Source organism: Lethenteron reissneri, chromosome 22 (genome assembly GCF_015708825.2).
Source record: "Lethenteron reissneri isolate LAM-NWPU_2019-01 chromosome 22, ASM1570882v1, whole genome shotgun sequence".
Classification (NCBI taxonomy): Eukaryota; Metazoa; Chordata; class Hyperoartia; order Petromyzontiformes; family Petromyzontidae; genus Lethenteron; species Lethenteron reissneri.
This window is the reverse complement of record NC_083800.1, coordinates 2,795,530-2,808,981: the sequence shown is the minus strand read 5'-3', so window position 1 is coordinate 2,808,981 and position 13,452 is coordinate 2,795,530. Positions and strand designations below refer to the sequence as shown.

General features: G+C 50.2%; 1 protein-coding gene across 17 annotated transcripts in view; it reads left to right on the top strand.

Annotated features, from left to right (window-relative positions):
* Nucleotides 1-13,452, top strand: part of LOC133345513 (LIM domain-binding protein 2-like) — a 168,527-nt gene that overhangs the window by 66,150 nt on the left and 88,925 nt on the right. The gene's annotated exons all lie outside the window — the stretch shown is intronic.

Below are 13,452 nucleotides of genomic sequence, written 5' to 3'. Positions count from 1 at the left end.
AGATATATGTATATATAAATGTGTACAGAGTGTGTGTGTCTGTACTGTAAACACACGCCTGATGGTGTATTAAATAAATACAAAGAGGGGTTGATATTTTTTAAATTTGCTAATAAAATGTAGGTAATTTAGCTGTTTTGTTTTTTAGCTTTAGTGTTTCTATTATTACTTTTCCAGTTATCTTCAACACTGTTGAGGAAACCTTTATTAGAATATTGATTCGCAATTATCGCACTGCACTTAAACATTTTTTTTATTTCGTGTTCGTGAAAAAACGTTCACATAGTCTTAATAATTACTCGCGGACCTAAATATAATTAATGTAAATGTTACATTTTTTTGTCAGGAATTTTATCATTTAACATCGTCCTGTGCTTTGCACCTAAATTAATGCGTGAGTTTTGTTCCGTATCCTTTACTTGCCAGAAGCTTGTGTGAAATTAACACATTTCGTTGAAGGTTTCATCAAGCAACTGTGAAGTTCCGTCTTCAACGTAGATTTTTGTAACGTTTTATATCTGTTAGTTTTATTTCACTCGTATTATTTATTTATTGTCGTTGAAGCTGGCTTTGTGTACGGCTAAGAGATGCGGTTAATACGTGGTGGAGAATGACTGGGATTATCCCGGCAGCATAGCTTAACCCGACCCTTGCCATCAGCTCGGCAAATTCCATAGCGGGTGGGTGGTGGGGGGAGAGAACCCGTGGTGGATGGAGGTTGGGGGATGGTGGTGGTTGGAAAAGATGGGCTCGTTTGCGGTGTAGGTGGCTGGGAGGTAGAAAAAGGGGGGTTGTGTATTGGGCCCAGGTGGTTGTCTGTGCAGTTGTGACCTGGTTGAGTGGATGCGTGCTGTAATGTACGTAAGTTGGTTTAGGAGTGGTTGTGTGTTGGTTGTGTCATGGTGAAAGTTAATGATTAAGAGTTCGACAGACGGTTACGAAACAAGACCTTTATTTCCAGCTAGTTTCGGAGGCACCTGAAAAATCCATTGTCTTGTTTGCATCGACCCGAGTCTAAATAAATACGCAATACAAACGCAGTGATTAAACAGATGATGAAAAATAACACGAATTAAACAAATGTAGAAACTGTTAAAATAAATGTATTTTTATTTTCTGCGCCTGATCTCTGTGTGTGTGGCGATGTTCTCGCGTCGTGGTGGTTGCTGATTTTGTTGCCCCTTTGCATTGAGATTAACACTAATCGTCAGGAGCTTGCATTTCATCTTGAACGGTTGACGTCTGTCTGTGTACGACTGCGTTGCGCAAGATTGGTCGATGGTTGTCCGAGGGCGGACCGCAGCACGCGAGATTCCGCGTGGTTGTTCAGTGGTTGAGCTGGACGCGGTCGATGGTCGTGTTTGCCAGTGCCGTGCGATGATGGGAGGAGCTAAGCGACGTTTGGTCGGAGGTGTGGTGATGAAGGGCGAGGGATGCCGGCGCGGTGGATGGCAAAGTCGGCAAAAATCTTGAGGACACGAGGCTGAAGGTTCGCGACGCGGCGGAGGTACGGGCGCCGAGGAGCTGGGCTGTGCGGCTGGGCCACGGCCAGTGGTGGGGGGGGGGGTGCAAGTGTTGTTCCGTGTGCTTTTTTTGGGCCTCTTGTGATTCACGCCATTCTCGCTCACATGAATCCATCGTGAAGTGCCGAGAAACGATCATCACGAGCCTAATGAAGTTATTTTTCATGAACGGGACATTGCACGCCAGATTATATGATGCGTCTGTAAATGCGGTCTGCGATTCGTTAGCCGATTGTCGCACGTGCCGTGGTATGTGCTGTTTAGCGCCGCTAGTTAATTAATATCTCTGTTTACGCTGGTGTCTAATTAACTGCGTTCGTTAGGAGTGTGCGCATCTTGAAGAAGGGGGGTCGTGGGGGGGGTCGGTTTCGTTTTGCTGGGGCGGCAGTCGGCCAGGCGGTCTTCGGCGTGCGTTCGTACGACCGGGAGAGCGTTGGCAGACGCGAGGGGGACGGTTTTGTCTGTCCGATCCACGGATATGCCAGATAGTGAATTTAATCAGACATTTGTCCTTCCAGAGCACGCTGCCTGGCAGAGTGCGTGATTTACCGTTGGGGAGTTTATCGATAAAAGGTATGGATTTATGAAAGTTTGAATGTTGGACACAGAAGCCTATATTTAGTGGGGCCAGTAACTCACTTCCCAGAAAGGAGCCATATATCTCCCTTCAATGTTTGAGTCTGTCGCTCGGTAATGTACAGTATGGCACACCGGGGAGACTTTTCTTAAGAATATTGGAGCACCGCTCGCCCTCGAATTTTTTTTCCTGGTCTGTCTAAGAGTTCACTGTATATACATGCCGGATAGCTGCTGATGGTTGTTTAGTTTTCATTAAAGTTGGCGTAAATTATTTCTTCTAATGACAAGCAACCTGTGGCCTGCATTGAGTGCATTTTTCTGTACGGTTCATGTTGGACAACAGCATGTTAGTTTAACACGTAGGCTTTCGCGACCAATAGCCATAATAAAGGTATTTTGGGTTCGATCGCGTAAATATAATTTTCCGCTTGTTATTTAAATTCGTCGCATGGCAGGGTTTCCTGACCCAGTAGCCTTGCTCCATCGGAGGCTGCTAAATTGACTGTGGCGCTACAGCCTGATTTAAAAATTATATAGAGTGTGCACATGTCTCCCAAAAGCTTTGACATGTTAAGTCTAAACTTTCTGAAAGTGCCTTTAAAGTAGAATCTTTAACCTTTACACCGCTGCTTCCGTTTCTTCCCCCTGTGGTATTAATAGAGAGCTTGCTTATGGGGAGTGACACGGGACGGGTAGCGTGGACAAAACACCGGTCTCAATCGACCGACGGTGGCAAGCGCGCAGCCTACACGGTGACCCTTGCGTGTAAATCCCATCGCCCGCACCGTGACACGCTCGTGACCCCCATCGCCAGCACGCGGAGGCGGCTTGCAGCTTTCTCTTGCCACGGCGATGGGCATCGATTTGCGGGGTTGGCGATGCGATGAAATGGGAGGGGGGCAGGCAGGGTGGTATGAAGATGAGGAGTCCGTGCTGTGGTGCCGTCCACCTTCTCTGCCACCTTGCACGGAGGGGGCACGTGCTGGCGTCGCCAATGTGAAGAGCGTGCGAATGGACAATTGCACGCTCTCACGCTCCCACACATGCGCGCCAGACTTTCTTGTCAAGAGTGGTGTAAATCCATGTCTGACATGGCAGGGGATGCTGCTGCCGTGAGTTGTGCACTCCGTGTTCAGATGGCAAGATTTTTTTTTAAGTTTAAAAAAGAATTGGACGAGAAACACTTTAGTGGCTGTTCGTTATATTCTACCTGCAGAGCCTATTGATGTTTTTTTTCTTGTCGAAGAAAGTAAAGTGATAAATTAATTTGGAAGTGTAGCGATGATGCGGCCTGTTTTCTTGCGTAATAAATGCATTCAATTCACCGCTGTGAAAATAATTTTTCTCATGCATCTTAAATAGGATATGTCGTAAAAAATAAATAAACCAAAAACCCCACCCTTAATTTTGTCACACGCTCGTGGCTTGGTCACAGTTTTCTTTTGCCCTTAATGCCCCCGTCCTTGTAATAGAATATATATTTTTGCATTATTCGAATTTGCATTAGCTACATAAAATTGTCATGTTGAATTTCGCATGGTTGCAAATACAAACGGAATCCCTGTGTCGCGTATGAAACTGTAACTCGCCGAACCCACTTTAAAGTGTCAAATGCAATCCCCGTCAGAATTAACCACAATTGTTACAGCTTCAGCCGGGCAATTTAATTACATACAGTACATACACTAACTTTTAAACACTTGTTAATGTTAACCTAATGCATAAAAAACCCCGCGGTCAATCAAGCAAGAATTCAATTTGATAGCTGCTTCTTTTATTATATATTTTTTTGCCCCGGTGCTTTACGCAACGATTGGATTCCCTAAATATTTCGAACGATGAAATCGGTTTGTGTGCAGTTTGCTGGGTGGATTATTCCATCGCAGGATTGTGTGAGGTGGTGGTGGTGGCGGCTTGCGGAGGCCCAGTTCCAGTACGGGATTGACCGTGGCGGCTGCTGCTGGTGGTGATGATGATGATTTTCCAGTACACCAGAAGCTGCATATAAGCACACCGTATATAAGCAAAGTTCTGATATAAACAACACACGCTTCCATTACATTGTTGGTGGGGTGTTGGGGCAAAGTAGAGGGCAACTTTTGATACAAGCATACAACTTCGGATATAAACATCGTGCTTACTTTCAAAGTAGTGTGTGTGCTTACTATCCAGGGGCTAGAGTTATAACGAATGCCATATCGCAAGTATTTATAAAATACGATTAATATAAAAGGGTTGTTGTGCTTCTGTATGCTGTGGATCAAACACCGATAGGGTTGTTAGCACGTTTCAGATAACCAACACTTGACTGACACATGGCAGCCCGCTCGTGAGATACCGATGTTACGTTAACCTTGACACAGGGATTACACACACGTGTGTGTGTGTGCGTGTGTGCGCGTCTCAGTGTGGGCTACAGCTGTTAGCGTGGTGGGGAGCGGTAGTGTAGCGGTTAGCGCGCTGCGCTATGAACCTGGCGACCCGGGTTCGATTCCCGCTCACGGCTAACACCAGTGACGATTATCTGAACCGGTCCTGGGCCTCCCCTAGGTCGACTCAGCCTTAAATGAGTACCTGGTGCGGTGTGTAAACATCGCCACTAGGGAGACAAAGGCGGTCGGGCGTGGTGCTGACCACCCACCCCCTCGTGTACCGTTCCGGCCTTCATAGGTGCTCGCTAACAGCACTTGCCCCTACAGTCTGTTCAGGCTATATGGGGGATCTTTGTCTCAGTGTGGGCGACAGCGGTTAGCGCGCTGCGCTGTGAACCGCCGCGACCAGGAGTTCGATTGCCGCTCACGGCCAACACCAGGTGACGATTATCTGAACTGATCCTGGGCCTCCCCTCGGTCGACTCTGCCTCAAATGAGTACCTGGTGCGCTGTGTAAACATCGCCACTAGGGAGACAAAGGCGGCCCGGGTGTGGTGTTGGCCACCCACCCTCTTGTGTGCCGTGCCGACCTTTAGAGGTTCTTGCTAACCGAACTTGCCCCAACAGCCTGTTACAGCTATACGGGGGATCTTTGTCTTTGTTTGTGTTGGTGTGGTGAGCGGTCGTGCAAGCGGTTGGCGCACTGCGCTGCAAACCCGGTGATGCAGCCAACATCGGTGATTAATACCTAAACTGGTCCTGGGCCTCCTCTAGGTCGACTGGGCCTAAAATGAGTACTTGTTGTGGTGTGTAAACATCAGCACTTGGGAGATAAAGGTGGCCGGGCGTGGTGTTGGCCACCCACTCTTTTGTGTGTCTTGCCAGCCTTCATAGGTGCTCACTAACAGCACTTGCCCCAACATTATTTTATGTCTATACAGGGATCTTTGTTTTGTCACATGTCGGTGCCCACCCTTGTGTGCATTCACAGTTTAAAATCGTATTTATAACCACTCCTACGGTGTTGATGTACATTTATATATCCACATGTTTTGCACGTTTATATTGGACAAATGTTTCAGTGCAAGAGGTATTGTGGTGTTTGCGGTGCAGTGCCAATCGTATAATTTTTCCCAAACCCAGTGCTTGATAAATAAATAAGGAGACAACTTTCACAGCAAGCACTTACATTCACCCTAATCGCTATTTAAAGCACTTATAACAGAAGTTGGCAGCTTACGCATTTATAGAGTGTTTATTATCATGGGCCTTTGTGAATCCACTGTTGGATGAAGGCCGCTCCACGCCGTTTCGGCCCGGTTGACCATACTTCAACGTGTTGGTCATTGCGGATTGGTGAAGCGGACGGCAGGCACCCAGTTGTCAATCCACTGCTGGATGAGGGCCTCCCCCATGCCATATTGGTCATGGGAGAGTGATTGACCATACTTCACCATGCTGGTCAGCGTGGGTTGGTGAAGGGGGGGCTGGGCGTGGGGGCATCCAGGAGTGCTTCCGATGTCACTCTTCGCTGATGTTGGTGGCGGCCGGGAATCCAACTCGGGTCGCCAGGTTCATAACGGCGGTACCTTGAACCTGTGCCACTTCTACGCCCTCGCGTATCCTGTACACGCGTACACGATATATTTTGGGCGCAGTTTTTCTTGCCCGGCCGTGTTGTGCCACATGACGGCCTGCGTGTCATTGCACAAAAAAAAACATGCAGACAGAGAAGCAGATCCGTTACCAATGCTGTAACAGAGCGTTCTGTCAATTCTGACAATTCGCATGACAACGCTGCGGAATCGATAGACGTTTATCACCCTGCTCCTGTGGGAGCAAGGAGCTCGCTGTCCCTCCCTCTCTCTCGGGGCCCCCGTGGAGTGGGGGGGTCGGCGGGTGGGCAGGTGGAGAAGGGAGGGCACCCCGGGGACTGGTGGGGCGCGAGAGAAAAAGGGGGTTGTGGAAAGGCGGGCCGACGGGCAAAGGATGCGAGCGTTGGGGCGGCCGGGAAGGGGGGTGATGTCGGGGCGGCGGGGGTGAGCGGGGCCGGGCGAGAGAGGCCCTTGGGCTGTGTGCGGAGCGAGCGGTCCCTCGCGCGCACTGTTGGGACAGGGGTGGATGCCGTGGGGCGAATTGCGAGCGGTGGGGGGTGCGTGCGAGCGAGAGGCGCTCGTGGTGGGGGATGGGAGGGATGGTTTGGGTGCACACGAGGGGACTGACCGGTGCGCGCTTGCGGCGTGTGCATGTGCGGGATGGGGAGAGGGCACGCGCACGCACGCAGGCCGAGGAACGGTGCTCGCGTGTGGCCGCTTCTCGACGGACTGCGGCGATCCGATGGCCGCGCGACGAAAGGCCGTTCGGTCGTGGCTTGAGTCGGCCAGGGATTGGCGGTGGCGCGACGTGTAGGACGGTTGCCATTGCCCACGAGGACTGGTTGTGCGGGATGCCCGGATGAACAGGATGCGGTTTGGGGGTCACGGGGAGTGGTCTCGGAACGAGTGGGGGGGGGGGATGCACAACGAGATCGTGCTTACGAAATGGGCTACATTACCGTGAGAGACGGAGGAAGGGCGACCGAGGCATCGACACACAGAGGGGGGAGGGGGGGAGAGGACGCAGGAGACGACCGGGGTGCTTTGGAGCCCGTGATGAGGGCGACGCACACGTGAGCACACTCGCACGGGTGGGAATGTCGATGGGCTGAAGGGGGGCCTGGGTTACAAGCCCCTAAATCTTGCGGATGAGGAGTGGTGGCTAAATAACATCGCCTGGCTCTTGCCAGAACGTGAGCCCAGCATGGTACCAGGGATCCCACTGCTCGGAAGCTATTCCTAATGTTTTAATTATTGTAATTTGTTTAGGTTCAGACATAAAATCTAATGTTCATTGTACCTTTCAAAAACATCTTAATTTGGATGCGGTAAATTAACTGCAAAAAAAAAGAAATACATGCAAGCGCGCAGGAGAAAGTGACTTATCTGAAAAATGATCTTGTGGCCAATTATTACACTTTTCATATTAGGCAATCATGCGTTTCTTTTGCATATTCGTGCATTCGTAAATTTTATGCATTTCTTAATTTTAACATTGTGAAAATTTACTTTCACATTTTTTGGGTGATGAAAAGAAACGCAACGCCCTGTGTGCGTTACGCGGACCCCGCGTGTGCACGCGCGTGCGCGCGATGGCACACGCACGCGCAGAGTCTTGGGCAACTGCTCTTGCAAAGGAGCCCTCGCGAAGTGCGTGGGGTTGCATCGTGAGTGCACGCGCGCCCTGCATCCGCGTGCAAGCGTTTGCGCGCTCACGCATCCGCGCACAACGCACGCACACGGTCTTCAAGAGTGGAGCGAGCGGGAGTGTGGGAGGTTGGGCTCGCAGCTGGGTGCAGGGTAGGGAGGGCTCCAGGGGGAAGGGAGGGAGTGAGGGAGCCGTGATGGTAGCGGTTTGGAAGGGGAGGCTGCTGCGTGTTGGTGTGGGGGGGGATGGGAGGATGGAAAGGGAGTCGCTGGGGTAAGGAGAGGGGGTCGGTCTGTCGGCCGTGGGGGTGGGGGAGCCGGGGATGGCGGCGGCGGCGGCTTTGGGGCCTCGGCGAAGTCCCCAGCGGCAGTCGGACTCCCAGACTGCCTGGCACCAGCGTGATGGTGAATCGATTCCATGGGGGGGATGGGGGGGCGGCTTGGGGGGAGAGGAGGCTGTGCATATTTCGCTGGGGCGTTTAACAGTTTCCTGTACAACGGCGTAAAACAGTCGTAATGGACGTGCGGTATTTATATAGCTGCTTCAGGAGGCGAGCTTTAGCTGCACGAGCGAAAGGGGGGAGAAAGAAAAATCAAGGCGGGATGGATAAGAAAATAGTAATGAAGGAAGTAAACTGCTGACTTGTATTTTTGAAAAGGAAGGAAGGATGGGCCTTGATTCCCAAAGTGAATGCATGGCCTGCCTGAACCGCTTTGCTTATTTCCGACGTCTCTGTAAATGCTGCACCTTGGACCGCGGAGCGAATGTCCGGCCTGGAGTGCGTGGAGCGAAATTTTCTGATGCGTAATTAGAATATCCCATGTAAAATGTGCACGTTATGAAATTTCACTCGCAACCAGCGAGTGTGTATGTGTGTGAGCGGAAGCGTATGTAGTGTAATGTGGTGTCGTGGGGGAATGCGGCGCAGTGTTTAGCGCAATGCGCTATAATCTTGGCTTCCTGCGTTTGAATTGTCGGTGACGGCTAACATCAGTGGTGATAATCTAAAATGGTCCTGGTTCTCCCCTAGATCGACTCAGCCTTAAACTATTTTTATTTGACCAGATACGGCCCACCAAACTCTTTAGCTCGGGTTTCAGAAGCGGCATGGCCACAAATGATGGCTCAACGAAGTGGCTTATCACGTGGATATTTATAGCGGCAGCCGAATACTCTAAATGCGTGTTGATTGGAATTGTGGAGGGAAAAACCAGAGGACCAGGAGACAAATCCACGCGAACACGGGGAGAGAGACGCGCAAATTCCAAATATACAGCAGGCGTCAGGTTAAGGATAGAACCCACGACCTCTTGTATACCAGGCGAGGTATCGTTTACATCTCACCACCGAGTACCTGGTGCGATGCCTCAACATCAGCAACTATGATACAAACGCTTTCCCAAGTTTACAAATAACCCATCTGGAGAGTTTGAAGAAAGGAGTTCTATTCGTTGTTCTAAATTGGGGCAGAGAACCGTGCTTGGAATTTCACATGGTGGAGCTGAGACAATGCGATGGTCGAAGTGGAAATGAAGACTGAAGGGAAAATTCTTGAGCCTGGATTTGCACTGGGGGGGGCGGGGGGAGTGGTCTTAGCAGTGAGGATGGCCAAAAATGGGGAAAGGACATAGGGAGCAGCATCCGAGAAGGATTGACCTGCCCGTTGAGCGAACGTTTACCTATGGGCCTCGTTCGATTCCACGGAGGGCATCTGAAGGTTGGCACGAGCGAATCGAGGGGGGGAGTGAGTCCATGGAGACTCGTGAAGACTGCGAGGGTCAACTTGCAGTTGTTGCAGGATTGCGTTGGGGAGCCATTGGATGGATCTGAGTTGGAGCGGATGTCATCTCGCTTTTCGGGTGCTCGGCGGGGAGAGGTCTGGCAGCGGCCTTCTGGATACATTTTTATTTTTCAAAGTGATTATCTTATGCGATTGATGTTTACCCTACTGTCTGAATACCGGGTGAGGCGGTGGTCGGTCGTATCATCGTCAGTGCTGGGAGCACAAAGGCAGTTGGAGGTTGTGGCGGCAGCCCCAGCAAACCTTCATGTGCCCAAATTGCCCTTGGGGTTTGAGTAAAGGGAGCTGTTTTGCATTTGTCTTGTTGTTGCTGCTGCTCTGCGCAGTGTTGGTTGCACAGCCAACTAAAGGGTTTAAAATAAAAAAATAGAAACAAATTAAAGGTAACACTGCCAAACTAACAAGTACCGTAATGACTCGTTCACCGTCGGCTTCGCATACGTAGGCACAGTGACGCGTACACAGCTGCCATTTTCACAATATCACCTCCCCGAATGTTTTAACAAAAAAGAGTACAAGCAGGGGCAGATGGAAAAAAAGATCGTTCTTTGATTTAATCTGAATTTGCTTTTCCTGTCCCCCCCCCCCCCCCATGACATCCAAATAAAGAAGTGCCCCCCTATCGGATCGCCAACTTGCATCCAAGCATCCAGCCCCCCCCACCCACCATTTCCCATTTCCACGTCTCCATGGAATGCCGGTGCCTCCGCGGTCCGCTGCGTGTGCGCGCTCCTGGCGGTGCTCTAGCATGTGGTTTGGATCAGAGCGGGTTGTGCCTACGGTAGGCACTGCCGCTTGGTCTCCCCGTGCGCGTCACGGCTTGAGCGTGGGCACTGTGTCCAACCGGGATAAACTGGTCATTATTCACCACCCCCCACTCAACTAATTCTCCCCCCCCCCCCGTCTCCCCCAGCAAAATAATGGCCAAGAAGTAGTGCCCTTGTATGTGTGCATATATATATACGGATATAGCAGAGGGGGGGGGGTGATCGTGCTGTGGTTAGCGGACTGCGTTACAAACCTGGTCAGCTGAGTTTTGACTCCCAGCGGATGGCTAACGGTGGCGAGTGATAGCTGAACTGGGTCTGCTGCTCTTGGAGGGAGCAGTGGTGTAGCGGTTAGCGCGCTGCGCTTCGAACCCGGCCACCCGAGTTCAATTCCCGCTCACGGCAAACACCGGTGACGATTATCTGGATGGTTGGGCTTGTCGCTAGCCACGGCCCACCCCTTGTGCGACGTTTTGGCCTTAATATTCGCTCACTAACAGCACTTGCCCCAACAGTCTGTGTGGCTATTTGGGGGATGTTTCTCTTGCTCGTGTAATATATGTGGGAGCAGTGGGGGGCACGGTGGTTGCGCACTTCCCTAAGGCGGACGCAGCCACTTGAGTTACAACAGTGCATGGTGGTATCTCAACCTCCATTTGGGCTTCTTCCAGGTTGACTCGGCCTCACATGAGTACCTGGTGTGGCAGTGGGGAGACGAAGGTGGGCTGGCGTAGTGCTCTTCCGCAACACCCGATCGTACACCATGCCAGACTTATTGGGGTGCTCACAACCAACGCTTGCCCCATTAGTCTGTAAGGCCACCCAGACGATCCTTGTTTTAATTTGTTCTTTCAGTTTGTAGTATATATATGAACACCAACACACACTCACTAAAAAGATAGATATCACCCGTGCATTCATTTCTCACACCACTGCTGAAGTGTACCCTGTCAACATCAGCTCTGGGGAGACAAAGGTGGATGGCTGCGCTTGGTGCTTGACCCAGAAACATATTCCTCTCTTGTGACAGCCTTAATAGGGCCTTGCTAACATGGCTTGCCCCAACATTGTATACATCCATTTGGTGTACGTCCCCTCGGTCCATTCGGCCTCAAACGAGTACCTGGTGTAGTGTGTAAACATCAGCACTGGGGGGATATAAGGGTGGCCAACACCACGCTGTCTGTGTTGTGCAAGTCTTAATAGATGCTCGCTAACAGAAGCTGCCCCAACAGCCTGTGTCGGCTGTGTGTGGTGGGTCTTGTGTATGTATTCGTATACTGTACCGGGCTACGCTACGAACCCGGCAACACGAGTTCGATTGCCGCTCACGGCCAACACCAGTGACGATTATCTGAAACGGGCTTGGTCTTCCCCTAGGTCGACTCGGCCTCAAGCGAGTTCCTGGTGCGATGTTGTGAACCCTCTCCGCTCAGGAGACAAACGTGGCCGGCGTGGTGTTGGCCGCCTACCCCCCCTCGTATGCTGTGCCGGCCTTCATTGGTGCTCGCTAACAGCGCTTGCACCCAACAGTCTGTTAACGGCTATACTGGGGGTCTTTGTCTTTGCAGTTGTAGAGAAATAATGGTTAGCGAGCGAGCTTGCCTTTGGGGCGACAGATTGCAAGGAATCGCAGTTCGAATCCCGCCTTGGTCCAGATAGCGCCGCAGGACATCATCAAAGCTGCCCGTCTGCCGTGGAGTGGACTTTAAAGACCCAGTGGCGTTTTTCACTGGATTAGGCAATTGTGTGCTGGTGTGATGGTCCAAATTTTGAACGTATAAAAATATTTCGGGCATACATCAACATACGACGATTGATGTTGATGATACAGTAATAACAATACTAATGTCCTTTGTACGCCCGACGTTGTTTTGAAAGCGCGTGTGTTCAGCTGGGATGGCGTTCTGCATCGGCTAAACAAGTCAGCATTGGGCCACAAGCCAACAGTTGGTGTGCAGTTGACGGGATAATTATGATTCTGTACCACCGGCTATACTCGTATACATTTACTTGTATGCATATCTATCCATCAATCAAATTTTGTTTAATCACAAGAGGGCCCGTTGATAAAAAATATAATTTCTCATTGCGGTGATAATGATACAAGCAAAAGCAGGGATATGTGTCTGTGTGTATGTGTGCATCTGTACACCCACCCATATCTGGGAGAGAGAGCGAACGCGATGTGCAGTGTGCTATTATCGTCTCGATGGGGGCGCGTTCGCAGCTTGTTTGCCAGAGGTTCATGGCGTGAAATCCAGCGGCTGCCCTGGTTAATACGGCCGGTGTAATAACCGTAAAGGTACATGCCGTCTGCAACCGCGCACTGTACTTGAAGGATCCCGAGAGGTCATTCGCGAGAGTAGGCCATCGTTGTTGCTGGCATCATGGTCAAAATTGGGACAGATTTTTTTGTTTTACCTGCAAATGACTCAATTGGAATATAGATAGCAATCTACACCCCCTGCTGCGTAAAACATGACAAGAGCTTCCTGGGGCTTTCCTGGGTAAACAAGTAAAAGAATAATAAATACTAAGTTTAATTCCTGGGATAAACATACTGATAAAAGTAGCAAGTGGTAATTCCTCTGCTTGGGTTATTTGGCCAAAAGCAAGGACCTGTTGTGTCGGGTTGATCTTCGTGAAGGTGACAAAATTGCGGCTGAACAGACGTGTTGCTGTTCCCGGCAACCTGCGCTCCTCACCCTTGCTGGCTTGCTGATAGGCGCTCGCTAACAGGCCTCGTCTGGACAGTCCATGGACAACATGCAGACAATGGGAGATTGTCGAGAGGCACACGGGCGCGTACGCAGACGGCCACGGTTCAGTTTGAGCCATGGGTTTCTTCTTCTTGGTTCTTTCGGTAAAGTCACGTAGAATGGAAATAATAGAAGAATAAAAATAAAACAATAAAATAATATTATATAATAAAATAATATGTACAATATAATAATATAATAAAATTATATTATAATGTTTTATTTTTATTATTTTATTATTTTCATTCTAATTGACTTTACCGAAATAACCAAGAAGATGAATCCCTGCAGTCACGAAAGCTTTAAATCATGGGTTTCTTCTCGAAGATTCTGTCTCCGAAGCTTTTCCTTTTCACGTCCTTCCAGCATCCCCGCCGCCAGGAACCCAGCATCCCCCAGCCCTCT